Here is a 23,688-nt window from a genome sequence, read left to right as displayed (position 1 = left end):
CTAGGAAATGCACTCCCAGATAGAACGACATTAATATTCAGAAAACCTAGAGACCTTAGGAGTCTACTAGCGCCAAGTAGGGTACGCAAAACTGGGATATTCAACCCGGGCCCGTGGTCAGCGCTATTTGACCAAAAGGGAAGCTATAGGTGTGGCATCCCCAACTGTGGTACCTGTGGAGTCATATGCCATCGGAAATGAGATTTTACAAGCACTGACAGGAAAAGCTTTCCCATGAAACAGTTTATAAATTGTGGGGCCTCCTTTGTCATCTATGGCATACTTTGTCCATGCGGCTTATTATATGTAGGCCGTACCTCGCGTTGCCTGAGAATACGTATTAGTGAACATAAAAGCAGCATTAAACTAGGGAAAGACAAATACTCAGTCCCCCGCCATTTTAAAGAAAAGCATTTGAGTAATCACTGCGGTATGAAAGTCCTTGGGATTGAGGCCATCTCTAAAGATTTGGATAGTGGGAGGAGACACCAAGAGCTATGCAGAAGGGAAAGCTTTTGGATTTTCACATTGGGCACCTTGTCTCCTAGAGGCCTTAATGATGACGTTAAAATTCACACTCTCGTTTAACCACCAGTTAGTGCTGTTCATATCTGGTTGGTGAGGTTTTCCTCATTGTATTTTATGTGTGGTTTTTAAAGGACAAAATTTATTCATTTATTCATATTATCCATATTAATTAATTTCTTAATAATTTAATTATTCATCTACCTACCAGCAGCGTGTCGGCTATGATTATTGCTGCCATCTATTACTAGTGCTGGCCACAACAATATTATATTATACCACATACATTGCTCTTTCTGAGGGTATGGTGATTATCTGCAACCTCCCAACACAATATGATTCCTTGTTAATGAGCGTATTAAGCCTATGTCCTACTGGATACCATATGTGTATAGAGATAAATTGATATATATACACCATAATACATCATTTTATGTGCATTTGAATTTGTTTCCAATTTAGTTTCACATACACATATGTATTGATTTATTTATTTAGTTATGCAATTGCTCATACATATACACCATATTATTTATTTATTCCATTATATTCGCAACTATAATTCATGTTAAATCATATATATGTGTGTGGATTTATATCTATGTAAATGTATATATATAATATTCTTTTTTGTGTTTTATTGTTCATCCAATATCCAAGTAGCCAATCACTGAGTGATGTCCTCAGTGCTTGGCTACCTTATGTTTTCATTGGCACTTCATTTATACTGAACATAGATATTGCCACTATTTACATGTATATACTATTATACATGTGTATATATAAAATTACTCAGGTATTTTTATCCATCTATTTATTTATTTGTTAATTATCTAATTAGTATGTAATTATTACATTTTCCACAACTCTTCTTCATTTGTGGGAGCTAGTGCCCTCTAATATCACCCCATTGATTAGGCACAGCTGGGGCTAGTTAGCCTTCTGAACTGAGAGAGCTCTCCTGGATATTTGCTTCTGCCTGAGCCCTGTTAGTCTGGCAGAGAAACTAGGACCCTGTTAAGATGGAGCGCCGCTGCTTCACGCGTGTGCATTGGCCATCTGATATGCGCTTATGTGATCGCTACCTATTGCGCATGCGCGAGCGAGACCACGAACGCGCAGTTACTACCACACCATACTGGCATGCGTTCCACAGTCAGAACCAGTCTGCAGCCATATTAAATAACACAAGATCTCCCTCTGCTGCCGAACATGAAATATTACTAATCCATCTGCTCCACTTGAAACATGATATTTCCACCTCCCTACCCGCATCAGTCACGCCTTGCCTGGTAATACATATGAATATTCATTTTTTTATATATACAAATGTACATGCACCTATTTATTGATTAAACAATATATTTTCTGTCATTTTTTAATTAATTTTCAGCAAGCACTCTGGATGAATTGCCCATTTTATATACAAATCACTTGTTATTTATATATTGATCATCCATCTATGAGTTTTTCTTCCTCTTCTTTCTCTTGTATGTATTTCACTATTACTGCTACGATTTTATGCATTTAAATTGAATGTGTTATTGTATTTTTTATCTGTCTTCTGATGGCTTGATAATGAGATATTAAATCTTGTTGACATCTTAGCCCCTCCTCCCAGCCTGAGACTGCCAAACCCAGTGGGGAGGGCCAAATTTTAGTCTGTTGGCATAAAAAGGAGCAAACACTCTCAGTCCAGTTAGCTCTGATGAAGAAGGCATGGCCTTTGAAACGCGTCAGCTGTACTGAGTGTCTACCCCCAAGATGGGATTTGCGCTGGCTCCTTATCTCTGAAGTCCCTTTGAGGACTACATGCCTGATTTTATTTGCTGTTTGTGAGTACCATTCTTTAATTAATAAATTTGGTTATGTAGGTAATGCGCAAGGTTGGTGCGCTTCTCGTTTTTGTTTCACCTTGGAAAGTAGAATAACAGATATGAGGAAAGAACAAAGGAATCTGCTGTATAAAATGGAAGATCAGGAAAATAGGGATAGAAGATGCAATTTAAGGATCCAAGGTGTTCCAGAGAATCCCCAAGGGGAAGATCTACAGGAAACAATAAGGAAAATGTTAGATACAATATTGAATAGAACTTTAACCAAGCCGTTCAAATTCAACGGAATCTACAGAATGGGAAGACTCCAACAACAAGAAGGCAGAAAAGGAAACCCAAGAGATATAATTGTACAAGTTCATCATTACCGAGATAAAGAGGAGATTTGGAAAAATTTAAAGGGAAGAGCAATTATTAAATATGGGGATGTAAATATACAGATTTTTGCTGATCTTTCAGTGGAAACACTGTTAAGAAGGAGAACTTTAAAGCCATTACTGGAACAAATGAGAAGGCAAAATGTGAAGTATAGATGGGGTTTTCCAGCTTGTCTGATCGGATGGAAAAATGGAAGAACAGCAACACTGAAGTTTCCTGAGGACTTGAAAGACTTTTGTGAGAGACTTGAAATGCAGAAAATAAATATTCCAGAATGGGAGGATAGAGAGGAGGAAATATGGGGGCTGGAAAAAGATACGTGGCAGGCTTCATAAAGAGGGGATAGAGAAGATCGAGGGAATAGGAGAAGAGAGGAGCAAAAGGCATGTTTTTTTTCTGGTGGCTCCACTCTCTTTCTTGCTTCCTCGAGTAGTATATTAAGTTTGGCTCTTTTTGTCCTTGGTGGGACGGGGGGGGGGGGAAGGGCAACATGCATGTTCAGAGTTACACCTCAGGTTGAATCTAGGGTGGAATTGGAACCACAAATGATTCATAGGCAAACTAATGGCCTAAATGGGGAAAGGGGGAAAGGTGGGGGGAGGGGAAGAGAAAAGGGGTAGTTGGGGGGGAGGGGTGGAGGGGTGGAGGGATGGAAGAGGGGATGGGAGAGGGGATGGGGGGAGTATGGGGTGTGGGTAGGTAGTTTAAGTCTCTGCGGTATGGGAGGCTCATAAGGCCTATATTAGAGGAATCCTAATAGCGATTGGAGCAAAGAAGAAGAGGCAAAAAAGAGAAAAAATGAATGTGCTTCTTGGGGAACTCTGTGATCTAGAGCAGACACATACACATATAATAACAAAAGAGATTATGCAGAGGGTAATAAATAAAAGAGAAGCATTAAATAATTTTCTGGAAGAAGATAGGAATATTTAATAAAATGAAAAGTGAGAGGTATAGATGGGGAGACAGGACAGGAAAGTATTTAATAAAGGTTCAGAGAAAAAGAAATCTAGGAACTATATAGAGAAAATAAGAGACAACAAAGGAGAATTAGTGTACTCAACTAAAGATATTGCTAAAGGGTTTAAAGAATACTATAGCAATCTATATAATATTACTCTCCATAGTTCTATAAATAAAGATGGAGTAGGAAAAATAGAAAAAAGACGGACATATTTAAAAAATGCAGGACTACCGAAAATAAGCGAGGAACAATTAAAATCCCTAGAATTAGAAATAATGCAGGAAGAAATACAACTAGCACTAAAAAGTACTATAGCTGGGAAAAGTCCAGGTCCAGATGGATATACTGTGAGGCATTACAAAACATATAAAGAACTATTAGTACCTAAATTGAGGATATATATGAATGCATTAGGGGGAGAGATGGAAATGAGGAGGGAATCCCTACAAGCACAAGTAGTTCTCATTCATAAAGAAGGTAAGGATGTTATTCACTGCTCTAGTTACAGACCAATTTCTTTATTGAACACCGATACTAAATTATATGCAAAAGTTCTGGCAAACAGGTTGAAAAACCTAATGCCGGAATGGATACACATAGATCAAGTAGGCTTTGTCCCAGGGAGAGAGGGTAGAGATAATGGACTGAGATCTCTGTTTCTCATACAAAAAAGCAGAAAAGAGAAAACTCCTGCGGTGGTACTCTCCATTGACGCTGAAAAGGCATTTGACAGAGTAGATTGGGGATATATGATGATACATTGGAAGTATTGGGGATAGGAGATAGAATGAGAGAATGGATAAGGAAGTTATATAGTTAACCCTCTGCAGCAATTATGGTTAATGGGGATTTATCAGAGTATTTCGGGATGCTAAATGGAACAAGACAGGGATGCTCTCTGTCTCCACTTCTATATGTTTTGTCATTTGAATCTCTATTGGCTACAATAAGGAATAATATGGATATAAAGGGAATATGGATAGGAGACACAGAGCATAAGGTGTCAGCTTATGCAGATGATATATTGTTTTATGTGGGGAACCCAAGGATAACATTGCCAAATTTAATGAAATCACTGAAAGAGTATGGGGATATATCAAATTTGAAAATTAATCCAACAAAAACAGAGATTTTAAATATAAACCTTCCAAATAGAGAGAAAAATAGGATACAAGAGGAATTTCCCTTTGTTTGGAGAGAAAAAGAATTAAAATATCTAGGAATAAAATTAACTGTATCCTCCAAGAACTTATAAAAATTAAATTATATCCCATTGTTAAATGACATCAAGGATGAACTAAGGAAATTAGGAGGGGGAACCCTGTTATGGATAGGTAATATAAATTTGATAAAAATGGTGATTGTTCCAAAAATTTTATATAAATTTCAAATGATACCAATTAAATCACCAGAAGTATATTTTAGAACAATTAAAAAAATGTTAACAAGATATATTTGGAGGAATAAAAAACCAAGAAAAAGTCATGAAATTTTATGTAAAAGTAAAGAGAAAGGTGGACTGGGAGTACCAGATTTGAAAAGATATTATAACTCGGTAATAATGGCGAGAATTTTTGACTGGACATATAATGCAAAAGGGGAAAGCTGGGTTAAAATAGAAATTATACTAAGTAATATCAATTTAAGTAGAATTATATGGTTATATGGTTACCTCCACAATACCAGGATTAGCAGATAGCACATGTTCATTCACATTAGATGTTTTAAGAGTTTGGGATGTTTTACACAAACATATGGGATGGGAATTTAATTCACTGTTAATGCCCTTACGGGCTACAGAGTTTTTACCCCCAGGTAAAGAAGGTATCACAGGGAACTGGATTAAGAAGGAAGATGCACAATTAAGGGATATAATGGTGGGGGAGGAAATGGGTTCACTTAAGGAATTGAAAAAAAAGGAAGTTTTCACGAGAATGAATGAGTGGCGTTATTTTCAATTGAAACACTTTATAAGGAAGCTTCCAAAGCCTCTAAGAACAAGAGAGGATTGAAACCCCTTTGAGCGTTTGATAGACACACGGGGAGATGGGAAACACGGAACTTCTAAAATATATAAGATTCTCACTGAAATAAACCTGAAACTGAAATAAGGCCTCCACATATAGAAAAATGGGAAAGGGACATAGGAGTAATAATGGATGTGGAAAAACAGACAAAAATGTACAGATTAATCCATGGAAATATAAATATGCAGGAGTTAGAAATTAATTATAAATGTTTGGCAACATGGTATATTACACCGAGTGTGGCACATAGGTTGAGTGGAGATAATTCACCTTTATGTTGGCGGGGATGTGGAGGTAGAGGCACAATGTATCACATATGGTGGGAGTGTCCTAAAATACAAGAGTATTGGGAGAAAATAGTAAGTCTGATTCAGAAAATTACAGAGGTTGATATTCTATTAGACCCAGAGACTTGCCTTTTTCATAGTACCAAGCTTTCAGTCAAAAAATATAAAAAATCAGATTTACTGTATTATTTTAATGCAGGAAAGGGATTGATACCCAAGTTTTGCAGGAGACAGGAGGCGCTGAAAATAAAAAAGATTGGGTTGACAGGGTGGACCAAATATGTAAATTGGAGGAACTTTATCATACGAATGAAGATAAGATGGAGAGTCATCATAGAAGATGGAACAAATGGGAGGAATTTAAAAAGTCAAAGTTAATTATAGAGTTTATGGGGGACTAACATAGAATAATATGGTTACACTTTTTTCTAATTTTATAGGTATCAGGATCTCCAGAAAGGAATAGGAAAATGCAGAGCAGAGGGGGTGTAGGGTTGGATAGGGGGGGTGGTATATAGGTTGGGGGGGGGGGAAGATGTAATGATAAATGTATTGATAATGTCTTAATGTTTTAAAGAGTATATTTTGTACAATTTGTTTATCTGAAAAATTCAATAAATATTTAAGTTTAAAAAAAAAAAAGTGGTCAATTTCTGTCCAGAGAAGGTTTGCATGTGCGGAATGTAGGTCCTGGTCCGAGGGCCACGAAGAGCCCGAGTCAACAAGGTGCCTGGCTTATTCGAAAATTCATACATACAGCGATGAGCCCATGCCAGTTTTTGTTTAATTTTGAGGTAAAGATGGGACCGCAAATCCTCATGAACTCTAGAGAGTTCATGATAGGTGGCATGTGCCAAGGACGCTTTATAAGAACGCTCAAGCCTGCATAAATCATGCAAAAGACTGTCAATCTAACGAGAACGTTCCCGTTTGAGATGTGCACTGACACAAATCAGCATGCCCCTAACCACCGGTTTATGAGCTTCCCATACCACAAGAGGGTTGTCTACTGAGTCACGATTGATCGCAAAATACTCCACAAGAGCGTTCCATAATGTGGTACAAGTTTCTGGGGATTGAAGAAGCGTTTCATTCAGCTTCCAGGAAGGAGGGCCATGCACAGTCAAATCCAACCAGAGAGTAAGGTGGACCGGAGCATGGTCTGAGAAAGAAATAACATAAATTTGTGTAGAGACAACAGAGGAAGTGCCTGATGAGAGATCAGGAGATAGTCTAAGTGGGAATAAGTATGATGGACCTGTGAAAAGAACAAATAATCACAGAACTGTGGGTTCAGCAAATGCCAAGGGTCAACTAATCATAAAAGCTGGAGATCACCCTTCAAACGTCTGAGACGCACATAAGAGAGATGGGAAGAACCCAGAGAGACATCCAATAGGGGGTCCATAGCAAAATTGAGATCTCTGCCAAAAATTAAAGTCCCTTCAGCAAAATTGAGGAGCGTAAGCAGCAAATCATGTAGGAATTGGACGTGATCTACAATAGGAAAATAAACATTCTCAAAGGTAAACTGCACATTCTGGATCATCCCCTTCAGCAGAAGAAACCGGCCCAGTGGATCTGAGTGCACTGAAGCACACGACCACAGTACAGAACTCCCAATCAGGATGCTGACACCTTTTGATTTAGAGGTAGGTGAGGAGCTGTGATACATCCAAGGGAAGTCCCTGTTGGTTAATTTTGGAATATGATCACATTTGAAATGTGTTTCTTGTAAGAAAGCAACTTGAGTCATACTCTTTTTGAGATCGGCCAGTAGCCGCAAGCAGTTCTCTGGGGTGTTGAGACCCCTGGTATTCAGAGTGGTTATCTTCAGGAGACCCATGGCAAAACGGAGGGGCTCCCCTCAACCACCAAACAGGTGTCAATATGTGGGGTAAGGGCTCCGGATGGAAGAGCGGCCACAGAAAAAAGAAAAAAAGGGGAGAGAGTCCCCAAGAATGGTGAAGAAAAGAAAAGAAGGAGAAAACAGAGAAAAGGAAGAAAAAGAAAAAATGGAGAAAAAGATAAGCGAGAAAAAAAGAAAAAGGGGGAGGACAGACCAAGGTAAGAAGCAGAAAAGAAAAGGAAGGAGCAAAGAGGGAATATGAGAGAAAAGAAAAAGGGGGAGGGGATAGGTGGGGATGGGAAAGAGGAGGATAGAAAAAAATGGAGAGAAGGAATTGGATAAATCTACAATGGAGGATAAAACTGAGGTCCCTGGGAGAGTGAACAAAGGACCTCCACAAGGATCTACCCTATGGGGAGTCAGGACAAGACAACAGGCGGGAGAAGGAAGAGAAAAATTCCCACCGTCAGAGGGGAGAAGGGGGCATCCCCCTGCCAGGGCAACCCATCACCAGCCAGAGAGCCAAAGGAGACCAAAGCCCCCCCCCCTTTCCCACCCGACCAAACATCCAGACAGCATAACACATAGTCAGGTAACACAAAAACTGGACGGTGAAAGGAGCAACATTACAGCAGTATATAGCAAGAGAAGGAAAGGGAGACGGCTGCCATGAAGACCCGGCGACAACCGCCGCACCAACAACAGGCCTCGGGAGGCCGAGCAATGCAATGCCCCCACCATGAGAGAGAACTTACAATTTGTTAAAATCTGAGGTGGACAGGCACAAAAAAAATATAGAATACAGAGGGGGGAGAGAGGGGGTCCCCACACAGCCGGACGGGAACACTATACAATAAAACATTATGAGCATTATCAACATTATCAACTCCCCCCTCCACAGCAGGGAGGGCAAAAGAGCAGAACCCGGGAGGGCAAATAAGACCCCTCCAAGTCCAACCCCTGCAGGCATGTGTCACCATCACAAATCAAAAATCTAAGCGTCAGAGTTAAAGTGGAGGGAACAAAATATACATATAAAAAAACTCCATCTAAATAGAAAAACAACTCAGGAAGGGAGTGGAGAAACCCCCCTGACTATAGTAAACGAGTCCAAGGAGTGTGGCGGGGATGGATAAATACAACTTGTCTTGCCCCTCCTCAGTTGATAGTGGACCGGCTCTTACAGGTGTGATGTCTTATATGTTGCTCCACTTATCCTCCCTTAGGGGATGTAATGTGTATCCATGGTTTTCTCTAATGGAAGTCTCGTGGTGAACCAGTTGTCTTTTTTTTTTGTTCATGTTGGTTTAATTTTGATTTTGTCCCTTTCCTCCATTTATGTATACATCTAGATGGGGAGGTATATAAGGTAAAAAGAAAAACGAATGTATTGTCAAGATAGCCTTGGATCCATGTGTCTCCTGCTATGATTGGTCATTGCTTCAGTTATTCTGTATGTTACAGGATCTACGTATCCACATTGTTTTACCTATGCATAATTCTGCTGGTACAGTAATATTGTTGATTCTGTAAACTCTGTTCATTATCTCGACAATAAAAGATGTTTGGATTTAAAACGAGTCCAAAGTATGTGGCAGCAACATGGCTAATCAGTCCTCGGAGGAAACAGGGGTAGGCCTAGGGGGCCTCTGCCTGGCGGACTCTTGACTGGAAGCTCTGGAGCGGGGCCTCCGGATCCTCTGCAGCCGAGGAAATGGAACGGTTGGCACGCCAGGGTGTAATAAAGAGTCCAGCCATTTCAGCACCTCCACAGCAGGTTTGCCCAAAAAATCAAACAGTGCTGATAACTGATCCGGAGATGGAAGGGAAGATTCAACACCTGATTTGCAAACGATGAGACGGAAAGGGTGGCCCCATCGGCGCAGTGGCCTGAGCATCCCACGCATTACTCGGGTCTGCCTGGAAAGATCAGGGTATATCAAAGTCTAGTGGACCGGCGATCCAAGCTCGATGTAGAATTTCTTCCTTTACCGTATAAAAATGAACCCTGCAGAGGACATCTCTGGGAGGGGGTAGGGAGACAGATTCTGCCTGGGCTGGCAGGCAAGGTCCCAAGACACGGTGTACCTGGTCAAGTTCCAATTCCGCTGTGGGAGGCTTCTCTAGCAGTTGATTGACAATAGCAGTTACAGTGGCGTGCAAGTTTGCTCCATCAGTAACCTCAGGAATCCCCCGAAGCCGGAGACTGTTCCGGCGATTATGGTTTTTACCATCATTCAATCAAAGATGTAAATCCATGAGTGTCCTCTTGCTGACGGAGATCATGAAAATCACGAGAAAGGGCATTTAAAATAGAAGTAGCCATAGCCTGCAAGTCCTGCTTGGTGGGAAAGTCCGCCATGAGGTCCCTGATAGAGCCCGCCATAGGCCCATGTGGTATAGCCCACCATAGGCCCATAGGCCCTTCCTGTCTGCTGGTAATGGAGAGTTCTCAGGGGGGAGGACAGGAGAGGAGATCAGGAATACTGGTCTGGATGGCGCCGGGGTCCCCGCATTGGAGGAGGCACTCCCCGACTGTCAGGGTTTCCTGGCCAAGGCCAAGCCAGTGGAGCTGGGCCATGGCAGCGCCATCTTGTAAGAGGCTGCGGGAGAGGAAAAAGAGTGCTGGTTGAGAAAGCAATGGGTGATCTTATTGCCCCTTACGTTCCCGGCTCTTTGCGGAAGCCTCCGGTCCCCCAGCATGAGAGGTCAGCCGGGCGGTGCGGCTCAATATGCAAGCTGTCTGTCCCGGTACGTGCAGAGCTCTGGGAAGAGCGTACTCATGCCGTGATCGTCAGACCACGCCCCCCCAAACATAATTTAATTATTCTGGCTATACCTCATTCACTTGCATCTTCTATAATACTCACTACTCTGAGTTGGATAGTAATGGGAATTAGATATGTGCCACAACTGTATCATGGTCAACTGCTGAAAGACTTTCAAACTTTGCAATTCGAATATGGCTTACCTAAACACTTTTTTCAATACCTGCAACTTAGACATGTTTTCTCTGCACAATTTAAAACATCTACATGGTTATTTGTCGAACCAGTGGTTCTTAATAGAATTGTGTCCTCAACCTCTAGAAAAGGTCAGATATCCTCATTGTACCAATCCCTTGTACAATAGGTCTCTAAGGCAATGTTCCTCAATTGTGGGGCACAATGGCCGGTAGATTTAGACATTATTTCAGGTGAGGATTGGTCCACAATCTTATAGAATGCAATTAAAGTCTCTGTATCGCCAACTCAGAAGCTTACCCAACTTTTTATCATTCACCGTACTTACCGCACTCCTCAAAAATTGTACAACTGGAATAGGAGGGATTCCCCCCTTTGTCCCAGATGTGAAATTAATAATGGCACACTTCTTCACAGGTTATGGAGATGCCCTAAATTGGCAAGATACTGGACGTACATTGTAGAAATGATCAATACAATTTGGATTCTTAATCTGCCTCGGAACCTAAGATTTGTCTGCTGGGAACTATTGATGAGGAGCTATATACCCCACCATACCTATATTGACATCGTTCGAGTGTTATTTATAGCTCAGAAACTCATAGTCCAGAAATGGTAATCTCCTACCCCCCTTTCCCATGCGCAATGGATTAAAGCTGTTAATGATACCCTAATCAAAGAGAAATTAGTCTACCAATATAGAGGATGTGCCCAGAAATTCACAACTATTTGGGATGCTTGGTTAAGTACACCGGGATTAGCACCAATCCAACTAGTCAGGGACAGAGTATTGAGTGGAGGAGTCACTTCAGGCTTGATGTGATCTTGCCGATGCCTATACTTTAAAGTACTAAGTCAGGAGAGTGGAATTACAGTTGTGTTAAAAATAATAGCAGTGTGTTGAAAAAAGTGAATAAAGCTCAAAATCCTTCTAATAGCTTTTATTTCTATACACACAAATGCATTGGGAACACTACACATTCTATTCCAAATCAAAACATGAAGAAAAATAGATCAAATTTGTGTTGTTCCTCTAAACAAATTTAAGAAAAATGAATATTAGATTGTTCAAAAAAATAGCAGTGTTTATATTCTTCTTTACAAACTCAAACATTCACTATATAAACTGAAAAATGTTTGAAGATTTTGCTTTCCTTTGAATCACTTAATATTTAGTTGTATAAGCACTGTTTCTGAGAACTGCTGTACATCTGTGTTGCATGGAGTCAACCAACTTCTGGCACCTGTGAACAGGTATTCCAGCCCAGGATGATTGGACTACATTCCACAGTTCTTCTCTATTTCTTGGTTTTGCCTCAGAAACTGCATTTTTGATGTCACCCCACAAGTTTTCTATTGGATTAAGATCCGGGGATTGGGCTGGCCACGCCATAACATTAATTTGTTGGTGTAGAACCAAGATATTGCATGTTTACTGGTGTGTTTGGGGTTGTTGTCTTGTTGGAACACCCATTTCAAGGGCATTTCCTCTTCAGCATAAGGCAGCATGACCTCTTCAAGTATTCTGATGTATTCAAACTGATCCATGATCCCTGGTATGCGATAAATAGGCCCAAAACCGTAGTATGAGAAACATTCCCATATCATGATGCTTGCGCAACCATGCTTCACTGTCTTCACAGTGTACTGTGGCTTGAATTCAGTGTTTGGGGGTCATCTGACAAACTGTCTCCGGCCACCAGACCCAAAACGAAAAATCTTACTTTCATCAGTCCACAAAATGTTGTGCTATTTCTCTTTAGGCCAGTCAATGTGCTCTTTGGCAAATTGTAACCTCTTCAGCGCGTCTTTTTTTCAACAGTGGGACTTGCGGACTTCTTGCAGATAGCTTGGCTTCACATAGGCATCTTCTAATTGTAACAGTACTCACAGGTAACTTTAGACCTTCTTTGATCTTCCTGGAGCTGATTGTTGGCTGAGTCCTTGCCATTTTGGCTATTCTTCTATCCATTCGAATGGTAGTTTTTTGCTTTCTTCCATGTCTTTCAGGTTTTGGTTGCCATTTTAAAGCATTTGCGATCATTTTAGCTGAGCAGCCTATCATTTTATACACTTCTTTATATGTTTTCCCCTCTCCAATGAACTTTTTAATCAAGGTACGCTGTTCTTCTGAACAATGTCTGGAATGACCCATTATCCTCAGAATTTCAGAGAGAAATGCACTGTAACCAGCATGTACAACATTTGCTGCCTTCCTTAAATAAGGGCAATAATTGGTGCCTGTTTTTCAAAGAATGAATGACCTCACTAATAGAACTCCACACTGCTATTATTTTGAACATGCCCCTATCAATTAGTGATTCAATTACACAGAATCAGCAGCATACATGTCATGAATGTTGGGTATGCTGGGTTTCTATTACTCTACTACACCTGCTAATAAATTATTTGCCATGTAGAAATATAATTTCTCCCAAAAACAGTGATTGATCAGGTTAGTGATATCTGACTGCTATTATTTTGAACACAACTGTACATGACTCCTAAAAGAAAAGTTAACACTACTAACGCAATAAATTTAAAATTTATGATTTTCCCCTTCTTTGTTTCATCAGCTCCTACACAGGTATTAAAGCCATATGTATACCGAATTATTCCTTTTTTTTTTTTTTGCAGTCATTGGATCTATTGTTCTATTTGTGGATATGTTGAGGCAGCTCAGTTCTCCAGGTTCAGTTCAGCTGAAGACTGGTTTGTTTTACTGTTCTGGTTTTATATTTTTGTTTTCTTGGTATTTTATTTCGATATTTTTTCTTTTTCTAACAAAAATGGAAAACATTGTGGTTTGGGATCTATACTCATGTCTTCTGTATGTTTTGATGTATACTCCTTGTGTATTGCATTATTGAAATGGGTTATTAATACTTTTGTCCAATGACAGAGGTTGGGATTGTATAACTATGCATGTAAATGGATCCAAACTTCAATAAAAAAGACCTGATTTAAAAAAAAAAAAAAGGAGCCAGGTGGAAAATGCATACCTCCCAAATGTCCCTGATTGTGAAGGACTGTCCCTGCTTTGAAAGTCCCCCTATCTCTTTCCTCCTTATTTGTTCCTCATATTAGTCTGATCTATATAGTTGTATATAAAATGCACTATTTATTTTTCAAAAAGTGTTTCACAGTGATAAACCTTTCATTCAGTTGCTATGGTTGCATTTGAAAACTTCAAAAGCCAGTATAAAGAAATAGTAGTTGTAAAAAGAAAAAGCACTTGTGGGTTTAACTAATTTTTTTTGTATAATTCTCCTTTAAAGGGGCATGTCCTATGCCAACATACATTTACTAAAAGGTGTACCTTGTTCCCGTCTCAAAACGTTGGGAGGTATGAAAATGTGTCAGCTGAACAGTGTCTGCATCCACATGCAGCCGCAGTTCAAGTATTCTAACAGCTGCGGGTGTTTTTTTCAGAATACTATAGCCAGCAGGGAAAATGTATCCGTGTCTGGCGTTTAGCATAGGGGGAGGAATTTGCTAGATTTCTTTTATTCAGCCTGTAGGCTGAACAAAAAATATCTTTGCGTGTATGGTTGGTTTTACAATGTATAGGCATTACTTTCTTCAAAGGAAGTGATCAAGCCCTTAGACCTCTGTTAGGTATAGTGGTGTCAATATTGCTGTGACAAATTATTAACAAAATGAAAAAGCACCACTAAGTCTGCAGGACAAGAACCACTAAGCAAACAACTACAACCTTAACTGCCCCGGAAAACAACTGTACTACTGAACAAACAACTAGCATCAATGTTTTTTTTTTATTAAACTACAAATATCATATAACATCAAAAACCACCTTAGTTAAGGAAAAAACTCAACAGGGGTTCTAACCCTTCCATATCATTTTCAAACCTAAAAAAAGTATTGCCATGATGTTGGATTTTAATTTAAAAGGATACGTTCACCTTTGGGACATGTAACATGTTCCCACTGCTGCAACTGCTGCCCGCTGTGACAGCAGTACGGGGAGAATGACACGGCCGGGTCGTTCATTTACAAATTTCTGAGAATGAATGATCTACAAGTCCTGACTGCCTTTGCAGCTCTCAGCTTGTAGTTCTCAATGAACTACCACAGCTCTGTTGAGCACTGTGGTAGTTCATTGACTCTTCCTGTCAGACTGTATCTGCTTGCCTGTACGGGATGTACAAGCACACAGATACACTGACAGGTTTGCAGGTTTTTTACCTGCAAAAATGGACAATTTTTTTTTTTTTTTTTAAGTGAACTTATCCTTTAAATCTCTGATGAGAAACAATTTAGGTTTCTCCATTGCTCAGTTCTCCTGATTATATATATATATATATATATATATATATATAGTATATATATATATATATATATTTATATTTATTGTGGTAATTCAGTATCCTGCCACGGTGAAAATCACGGTGATAACCCAGGATTCTAAACTATACAGGTTGAGGGGCACCAGGCAGATCTCGTAATGCAGAGGAAACTGGTGTATCAGTTTCCTCTTTGGTTTGTAAAGCCCGTTTTGTGACCTGGGGCCTAGAGATTTCTAAGAGATTTGGGAGGGATGAAATCTCCGATGCTGGGTCCATGTTTTGAGAGCAGCCAGCACACTGATTGCGCAGATGTGTGCAGGCCTTTTTGTAGAGGCCCAAACCATGATTCTGGGCTCCACCCCGGCAGACAGGAGGTAATTGCCTTGGAGATAGGTGGGCTTCACCTAGGAGAGGTGGAAGCCAGAGTAGCTGTGTGCTAGTGGCTAGCTGTGTGTGAAACAGCCATTTTGGAAAGAGTCTGCAGGAGACAGACGTAAATCTGTGTACAAGCCAGGAGGCTGAATATTTGTTGCATTTGTTTGATGGTGGATACCCCATGTGTGGGAAGCATGTTATTGAAATTTCTTTTAAATAAAATTGGGCAAGAAGGCCCTTAAAAAAGAAGTGAGTTGCTGTGTGCTTTAAAAAGCTCTACCATTTGATGCTAGTTCCCAATATATATATATATATTTATATACACACACTGCTCAAAAAATTAAAGGAGCACTTTTTAATCAGAGTACAGCATTAAGTCAATTAAACTCCTGGGATAATGCTTAATCTGGTCAGTTAAGTAGCAGAGGGGGTTGTTAATCAGTTTCAGCTGCTTTGGTGTTAATGAAATTATCAGGTGCACTAGATGGGCAACTATGAGATGACCCCCAAAACAGGAATGGTTTTACAGATGGATGCCACTGACATTTTTTTTTCCCACTCATCTTTTCTGACAGTTTTTCACTAGTTTTGCATTTGGCCAGGGTCAGTGTCACTACTGGTAGCATGAGGCGATACTTGATCCCTACAGAGGTTGCACAGGCAGTCCAACTCCTCCAGGATGGCACATCAATACATGCCTTTTCCAGAAGGTTTGCTGTGTCTCCCATTACAGTCTCAAGAACATGGAGGAGATTCCAGGAGACAGGCAGTTACTCTAGGAGAGCTGGACAGGGCTGTAGAAGGGTTTTAACCCATCAGCAGGACTGGTATCTGTTCCTTATAATAGAGGTTTAAGAATACCTCAGGTCTCCTACAGGAGTCAGAGAGGCTGCAGGTGGAAACCGGAGTATGAATATCTGCAAGAGACAGTTAAAGGCCTGAGGACTAGGCCAGAGGACTGTGTGTGTCTGAGAAGCTCTAAGCTGTGTGCCTGGAAGAGCTGGTGATCAGAAGGACCAGTATCTACTGCAGCAGTGCAGCTGAAGAGTAGCTAGGTGGGCTAGCATTTTCATTTGGATTGTGTGTATGTTTCTGGAGAAGAACCCCTGTATCACGTACCTGGTGAAGGAGGCCAATGGAGAGAGGGCTTCCCTTGCGGCTAAGTTCTGGATTCCCCTGAGAGTGGGACAGTGGGAGTCAGGCCCAAAGTTGCACAGGTAGCCTGTAGGAGTGCTGGTTGGTGGTCCACTCAGAAGCACAGCTGGTGCACGGAGATAGGTCTGCAGACAGGAGGCGCCTGTGCGTGGTATGCAAACCCTTCTGGGATTTGGATGTTTACTGGGTAGTCAGTTAAGCCAAGGTCAGGTACCAGGTGGGAATCAGAGTAGACGTAGTCAGATGGGAAAGCCAAGGTCATTCACAGAGGAGCGGGAGAGAGAGAGTATCTGTAAGCAAAGCTGAGGTCAGATCAGGGGTAAATCAGAGTAGAGAGGTCCAGGAGCAGGCCGAGTCGGTAACAGGAAATCACAAGTCAGAATCTCAGGAAACAGGAACCAGGAAAAGGGCACGGGGAGCTAGAGATCATCCAGCAACCAGAGGAAGTGATGAGCCTCCTTATATAGGCCGTCTGGCACCAGATTGTCAGGGCAGGGCTGTGGAACGGACAGGTAGGCCTAGTGGCAGGGTAACGCACTGGCTGACGACAACCACCACCAACAGACTGAAGTCCCTCAGGGCGCGGAGTCTAAGTCCCAGGCTGCCCTTCACCAGGGCCCCTGATGGTGGGGATGGACTTGACGCAACCAGGGACCAGGTCGCGGCCCCCGAGACACCCCAGCTGCAGTAATGGCCGCCGCCAATGGCGTGTAGTTGGTGAGAATGACAATAGCGTAGTCAGACAAGCCGGGTCAATAACAACAGGACAAAACAGTACAGAACAGTAGACAGAGAATCACAGGTCACGGGCCGGGTTCAGCAACAGAAGGTCAGATCAAAGGGAAACGCAGAGAATGGTCTTAGTCACAAGCCGAGTCAGAATACCAGAAGAGTCACGAGCGTATACACAGAGCTGTAGCAAGACCAAGACACAAGACACAAGTGCAAAGAGCATGTGCAGATCCCAGGCTTATATGTACTCAGCCACACCCCTCTGGGGGATGGACCTCAGAGACCTGAAGGCATAAAAGATTCCCATCATGCTCAGCAGAAATCCAAGATGGATGCTAGCACATGGAGTAACATAACCTCTGGGAAAAGGTAGGACCTTGACAGTACCTCCTCCTCAAGGGCCCCTCCCCCTCCGCGGCTCAACAAAAGGTTTCCGAGGAAAGCGGGTATGAAACGCGCGGAGGAGGGCAGGAGCATGGACATCCGCGGAAGGAACCCAGGAACGCTCCTCGGGACCATAACCGCGCCAATGAACCAGGAACTGTAATCGGCCGCGCACCAATCGAGAGTCCAGGATCCGGCTCACCTCATACTCCTCATGACCGTCAACCCGAATGGGACGGGGCCGAGGCAGAGAGGTAGTGAAGCGATTGCAGATCAGAGGTTTTAACAGTGATACATGAAAGATATTGGAGATCCGCATCCCAGGTGGAAGGGCAAGGGCATAGGCCACCGGATTCACCTTGCGGAGAATGCGAAAAGGACCGACAAAACGGGGAGCTAGTTTGGGTGTGGGCACCCGAAGATTGAGGTTACGAGTAGACAACCACACCCGATCGCCGACCTGGTATGAAGGAGCGGGCAACCGTCTGCGATCAGCCTGGAACTTCTGACGCTGAGCCGAGTCCCTCAAAGCCCTCTTGATCTGCCCCCATGAAGAACGCAGGGCAGCAAGATGGTTCTCCACAGCCGGAATGTCCTGTGGTGAGAACCTCTCAGGTAATACCGCGGGTTGGTACCCATAGTTGGCCATGAAGGGGGACATCCCGGAGGAGGAGTTGACCGCTGAGTTCCTGGCAAACTCAGCCCAAGGCAGGAGATCGGCCCAATCGTCCTGATGGTCCGAGATATAACACCGAAGGAATTGTTCTAAGGCCTGATTGGAACGCTCCGCAGCCCCATTGGACTGCGGGTGGTAGGCTGAAGAAAAGGAGAGACTAATGCCCAACTGGGAGCAGAAGGCGCGCCAGAATCTGGACACGAACTGACTCCCGCGGTCCGAGACAATCACCTTGGGCAACCCATGCAGGCGAAAAATCTCCCTGGAAAAGACCGTGGCCAGTTCTTGCGCTGTTGGTAATTTCCTGAGTGGAATACAATGGCACATTTTGGAAAAACGATCGACGACCATGAGGATGACCGTATGACCATGAGGATGACCGTATGACCCCGAGACACAGGGAGGTCTACAATAAAGTCCATGCCCAGGTGTGACCAAGGACGCTCCCCATTGGGAATGGGTTGCAGAAGACCCATTGGAAGATGCCGTGGAGATTTATTCTGGGCACAGATCGAACATGCCGCTACATAAGAGGCGATGTCGGCACGGAGAGTTGGCCACCAGAACAACCGAGAGACGACCCAAGACAACTGGTTCCTCCCCGGATGCCCGGCAGTTTTGGAGTTATGGTAGGTACGCAGCAGACGGGTGCGCAACCCCTCGGGTACAAAACATCTACCCTCCGGTCTCTCGGGAGGAGCGTCAGTTTGAGCCGCCAAAATCTGCTCCCCAAGGGGAGAAGTCAGACTGGTACGAATGGCAGCCAGGATATGATCCGGAGGTATGACCGAGGTTGGCTCAGAGTCCTCCCTGGACAACTCAGAGTATTGCCGCGATAATGCATCAGCCCTGACATTCTTGGAACCAGGCAAATAGGAGACCACATAGTTGAACCGCGACAAAAACAAGGCCCATCTGGCTTGACGGGGTGTCAATCTTTTGGCCTCCGAAAGATAAGTCAGGTTCTTATGATCGGTAAGAATGAGGACCGGAACTGCGGAGCCCTCGAGCAGGTGCCTCCATTCCTTGAGAGCCAGAATGATTGCCAACAACTCCCTATCTCCAATCTGGTAGTTGCACTCTGCAGAGGAAAGCTTCCTAGAGTAGAACCCACAGGGAAGTAGGGGTCCATCGGGCGACCGACGTTGAGACAGGAGAGCGCCTACTCCTGTCTCGGATGCATCAACCTCAAGGACGAAAGGCAATCCAGGATTGGGATGAGACAGTATCGGAGCCGAAGCGAAGGCGGATTTCAGAGCCTCAAAAGCTACGATGGCCTCGGATGGCCACTCGTGAGGATTGCTGCCCTTCTTGGTTAGGTCTGAGAGAGGTTTTGCCAGCGTGGAGAAATTTCTGATGAATTTCCGATAGTAGTTGGCAAAACCTAAAAAGCGCTGAATGGGCCGAAGGCCATTGGGACGAGGCCACTGCAGAACTGCCGAAACCTTCTGAGGGTCCATGGAGAATCCCTCCGCAGAAATGATGTAGCCTAAAAAGGCAACTTGGGATCGATGGAATTCGCACTTCTCAAGTTTACAAAAAAGTTCGTTCTCACGTAATCGTTGCAGCACCTGCTTGACATCCTGGATATGGGACTCCATGGAGGCAGAGTAAACCAGGATGTCATCCAAGTAAACTACCACGCACTGCTGCAACAAGTCACGAAGGACATCATTTATGAATTCCTGAAAAACTGCGGGCGCGTTACACAACCCGAAGGGCATCACCAGGTATTCGTAGTGACCGGTTCTGGTGTTAAACGCGGTCTTCCACTCATCCCCCTGTTTGATCCGTACGAGGTTGTACGCCGCCCTAAGGTCAAGTTTGGTAAAGACTGTTGCCCCCTTAAGGCGGTCGAACAACTCAGTAATCAAGGGAATCGGGTAGGCATTCTTAGTGGTGATTCGATTGAGACCCCTATAATCGATGCAAGGCCTCAATTCACCACCCTTCTTCTTTACAAAGAAAAAGCCCGCTCCTGCTGGGGAAGTAGACTTACGAATGTGCCCCCGGGAAAGCGCATCCGCAACGTACTCCTCCATGGCCTTATTCTCCGCAACCGAGAGAGGATACACCCTGCCACGCGGAGGAGTGGCACCGGGTTGCAAGGATATGGCGCAGTCGTAAGGACGATGAGCAGGTAAGGCACCAGCGCGTACCTTATCAAACACGTCCTGGTACTCCCCATAATCAGTGGGCAACGCAGAGTCTGAGGAGGCACACAACACCTTAACCGGCCCACGGATGCACCCGGCCCCACACTGTGAAGACCACGAGAGAATCTCGGCAGTTTGCCAATTGAAGGTTGGATTGTGCATCTGGAGCCAGGGATACCCCAAAACCACCGAATAGTGCGGAGAAGAAATCACCTGGAAACAGGCCAACTCCCTGTGAACAGCCCCAATAGCTACCTCAACTGGCATAGTCTCGTGGGTAACCTGCGGTGGTTGCAGGGGCCTGCCATCTATCGCCTCGAGAACCAATGGGGTAACTCGAGCCTGCAGGGGAATGGAGTGCTGGGCAGCAAACGAGCTGTCCATAAACAACCCGCCAGCCCCAGAATCTACCAACGCCTGGGCCGTCACCGAGCCCTCCGCCCAAGAGAGGACAACGGTGATCAGTGGCTTATCTCTGCGGAACGCCGGGGACGAGGAGACTCCACCCAAGATCTGTCCCCGACAGGATCTCAGGTGCGAGCGTTTCCCGGACGGACCGGACAGGACTGCCGAAAGTGCCCACCAAGACCACAGTACAGGCAGCGACCCTCCCGACGCCGAGCGGCCCGCTCCCCCTCGGAAAGGCGAGCAAACCCCAGCTGCATGGGCTCACCACCAGACAATCTATCCCCAGGAGGCGTGGGAGGAGAGGGAGGAATGGGTGGGATAGAAAACGCAGGTGCCAGTCGATTGGAAGGCCTCCGCAGGCGTTCCTTGAGTGAAGGCCTCTCCCTGAGCCTGGTATCAATCAGGATCAGGAAGGAAATTAGTGCTTCCAGCTCCACAGGCAATTCCTTGGCTGCGATCTCGTCCTTCAATGCATCAGAAAGACCCTGAGAAAACGCAGCCACCAGAGCCTCATTGTTCCAACCCACCTCTGCTGCCAGGGTACGAAACTCTATGGCGTACTCGGCCACGGTCCGTGGACCCTGATGCATAGACATGAGCAGCTTGGCAGCCGAGGCGGAGCGAGCCGGTACATCGAATACCCTACGGAAGGCATCGACAAAACCGGAAAACTCGTGAATCACGGGGTCATTCCTCTCCCATAAGGGATTCGCCCAGGCCAAGGCCTTGTCTGAGAGTAGTGAGATGAGGAAACCCACCTTTGACCTCTCAGTCGGAAAAGCGTAGGGGATTAATTCAAAGTAAATCCCCACCTGGTTAAGGAACCCACGACACTGACTCGGCTCACCCCCAAAGCGCTGTGGAAGAGGGGCTGAACCGGTCATACCTCTGGACACCGCGGGTGCCGCATCAGCCGCGGCGGTAGGCACAGCAAGCGGAACAGCAGCGGGAGCGACCACCGGAGTGACAACCGGCCTAATAACACCAGGAGTAAGGTGCGCGGTGCGTGCCAGCAGAGTTTGCAACGCCTGAGCGAACTGATCCAACAGGAGATCCTGTTGATCCAGTCTGGCAACCAACATAGGAAGTGAAGGCGTACCTGCACCGTCAGGATTCATGGCACTTGTGTAATGTCAGGGCAGGGCTGTGGAACGGACAGGTAGGCCTAGTGGCAGGGTAACGCACTGGCTGACGACAACCACCACCAACAGACTGAAGTCCCTCAGGGCGCGGAGTCTAAGTCCCAGGCTGCCCTTCACCAGGGCCCCTGATGGTGGGGATGGACTTGACGCAACCAGGGACCAGGTCGCGGCCCCCGAGACACCCCAGCTGCAGTAATGGCCGCCGCCAATGGCGTGTAGTTGGTGAGAATGACAATAGCGTAGTCAGACAAGCCGGGTCAATAACAACAGGACAAAACAGTACAGAACAGTAGACAGAGAATCACAGGTCACGGGCCGGGTTCAGCAACAGAAGGTCAGATCAAAGGGAAACGCAGAGAATGGTCTTAGTCACAAGCCGAGTCAGAATACCAGAAGAGTCACGAGCGTATACACAGAGCTGTAGCAAGACCAAGACACAAGACACAAGTGCAAAGAGCATGTGCAGATCCCAGGCTTATATGTACTCAGCCACACCCCTCTGGGGGATGGACCTCAGAGACCTGAAGGCATAAAAGATTCCCATCATGCTCAGCAGAAATCCAAGATGGATGCTAGCACATGGAGTAACATAACCTCTGGGAAAAGGTAGGACCTTGACACAGATTGAGGCTGATGTGTACCTCTGCGGCCATGTAGAGTACTGGCAGAAATGCCAGATCTTCCAGAACTTCTGCCGTGGACAGGACCCTGACATTCTGCGTGGGAAACCTTATGTTGGACTTTTGTTTTTGCCTTTCCGTTTAATAAAAGTAGGCTACCAAGCCCTGAAATATAGTTGCTGACTAGCGTGAACTCATTTGAAAATGCATCTACCACAGAGCTAAACATTCCCCGCACCTACGCATGCTTCTACAAACATTTGTGTAAGAATGGGTCGCTCTCAGGAGCTCAGTGAATTCAAGCGTGGTACCGTGATAGGCTGCCACCTGTGCAATAAGTCCATCCGTGAAATTTCCTTGCTACTAAATATTCCACGGTCAACTGTTAGTGGTATTATAACAAAGTGGAAGCAACTGGGAACAACAGCAACTCAGCCATGAAGTGGTGGGCCACGTAAAATGACAGAGCAGAGTCAGCAAATGCTGAAGTGCACAGTTCGCAGAAGACACCAACAGTCTGCAGAGTCAGTAGCTAAAGACCTCTAAACTTTGTGTGGCCTTCAGATTAGCACAACAATACTGCGTAGAGAGTTTCATGGAATGGGCTTCCATGGCTGAGCAGCTACATCCAAACCTTACATCACCAAGTGCAATGCAGAGTGTCGGATGCAGTTCTGTAAAGCATGCTGCCACTGGACTCTAGAGCAGTGGAGACGTGTTCTCTGGAGTGATGAATCACACTTCTCTGTCTAGCAATCCATTGGACATGTCTGGGTTAGCCAGTTGCCAGGGGAACGGTACTTGCCTGACTGCATTGTGCCAAGTGTAAACTTTGGTGGAGGGGAGATTATGGTGTGGGATTGTTTTACAGGGGTTGGGCTTGGCCCCTTAGTTCCAGTGAAGAG

General features: G+C 44.4%; 1 protein-coding gene across 9 annotated transcripts in view; it reads right to left on the bottom strand.

Annotated features, from left to right (window-relative positions):
• TSPAN4 (tetraspanin 4) overlaps positions 1-23,688 on the bottom strand; it is a 1,204,586-nt gene that overhangs the window by 1,082,134 nt on the left and 98,764 nt on the right. The window lies entirely within an intron of this gene.

This window comes from Staurois parvus, unplaced genomic scaffold (assembly GCF_062004578.1).
Source record: "Staurois parvus isolate SC_StPar_1 unplaced genomic scaffold, SC_StPar_1.0 ptg000715l, whole genome shotgun sequence".
In the NCBI taxonomy this organism is placed as follows: Eukaryota; Metazoa; Chordata; class Amphibia; order Anura; family Ranidae; genus Staurois; species Staurois parvus.
The sequence above is the reverse complement of the archived record's forward strand: the minus strand, read 5'-3'. Positions and strand labels throughout refer to the sequence as shown.